Source organism: Camelina sativa, chromosome 19 (genome assembly GCF_000633955.1).
Source record: "Camelina sativa cultivar DH55 chromosome 19, Cs, whole genome shotgun sequence".
NCBI classification, from domain to species: Eukaryota; Viridiplantae; Streptophyta; class Magnoliopsida; order Brassicales; family Brassicaceae; genus Camelina; species Camelina sativa.
Window position 1 is genome coordinate 17,550,846 of NC_025703.1, and position 1,896 is coordinate 17,552,741.

The following is a 1,896-nucleotide window of genomic DNA, read 5'->3' on the forward strand; positions in this document are numbered from 1 at the left end:
CTTCAACTATTTTATCGATTCTTTCCGTCCGTAGTTTGTTTTGGTTCATGGAAATATATTTCAGTCTGTTAGATTCTATGGTTGTGAACGCGTCTACCAAAAATTGCTGATATAATTTCCCCGACATCACAATCGTAGAAGATTCTTGATATCTCTCAAATATTCGGAATGCATAAAATTCTCTCATCGAGACTGTTTTCCTTTTTCGTCCAGCCGTATCTACAAAACCAATGTTAATGCCTAACCTGTAACCATCCTCTCCATATGGAAACAATAATGGATATTGAAGTGGCAAGTAAGCCGGATGGAGTTCACTTATTCTCTGCAGACCGCCGGAACGAATTTCTATAACAATGTCACGCTTGAATACTCCAGGATTGAAATCACCTGGTATTAATCCAGCAACCTCATTGCATATAGGTAGATTATGAGTCCTTGCATCAGCAGTTCTTTTTGCAGGAATTCTTAACCTCAAATCTGTCACAGTATTGGTTAAATCAAATCTTTCTCGAGCCGTCCTAAACGCCTGTACATGCGGATTATGATTATCAAGCATCCTTTTCAAAAGTTCTACAGTTGTTTGTCTTATTTTCTCTATAGATCCAGATGTTCTTTGAAGGAAAAAAAAACATTAGCAACACATCAATATAATATTATATTTTTTTAAGCTATGAAACTGACTTGAATGCTTTTATCATGTTAGGGACTTCATTATCTACGTCATGTATATAAAGTTGTAAGAACGTCGGCTTTTCTCCAGTTTCAGGTAAAATATCTCCGATACGATGATAGTTTTCTCCACACATCTGAAAGACGTATGACCCTTTACCATTATTAATAGAATGATTTATTTTCCCACCTAATGACGTGAAGGAAAACATCATATTGTATGATCTTATATTATTATGGAAGTTGTCACTCCTATCATCATGATTATATAACAACGCTGATAATGCATTCGGTGGAGTTTTCAGCTTGGGAAGTTGGACTTTTCCTTTTTTACAGCACATTGCAAAAATCGGTTTCGCCTTCTTTACTCGCTTGTTTAACCGTTCTCCGCACCACATATATGCTCCGCAATTTTCACCTATATACGAAGGATCTCCTTCATCATAATAACCTGATAACATTAGCAACACAAACTTAATTTACCTATATATATATATATATTTAAAATTATTTCAAAAAGAAAGTTTAGCTTTACGAAAATACCATTTATTTGTAACCCAGATGTTACGACTGTGAATTCACATGTTACATTAGCCGTAGTACGATACTCAGAATAAGATTCATCAATCAAGCTATCAGAATCGCTATCGTTATTTGACTCAGAGTCAGAAACAATAAAACATGCAAAATCTCCATGCATCAGAGGCAATAGCGTAGGAACTACATAGGTGAACACCAAAAAAAAATTATGAATAAAATATTTAGTATATACTATAACATGTGAATATAGAAACGACCTTGCTTGCGTTTTCGAACTTTATTTGATTTAAGAGTTCGCGTTCTTATCATCCTTGCATGTTTTGAGATTACTCCTGAATTAAGTTTATACATTTGAACATTAAATATAAAGTCAAAACATATTTTATTTTATAACAAACTGAATATTAGTTACCCTGTGTATTCACTACATGAATCAGATCCTTCTTTCTCCGTATTGGTAATTTTTCAGATCTCATCGTATGCATACAATCAAAACGTTCTGCGTGCTTTATAAATATATAGAACTTTAGGGCTGTGAAATTCTTAATTTATATGATGTTCAGAGGTATTATCTTTTTACTTCTATAATGATTCTTATTTATTTACACAAACGTATAATAATATCACATAATTTTGTAACATTGACATTTAAATTAACATTTATTCATTTATCTTAACATATATTTA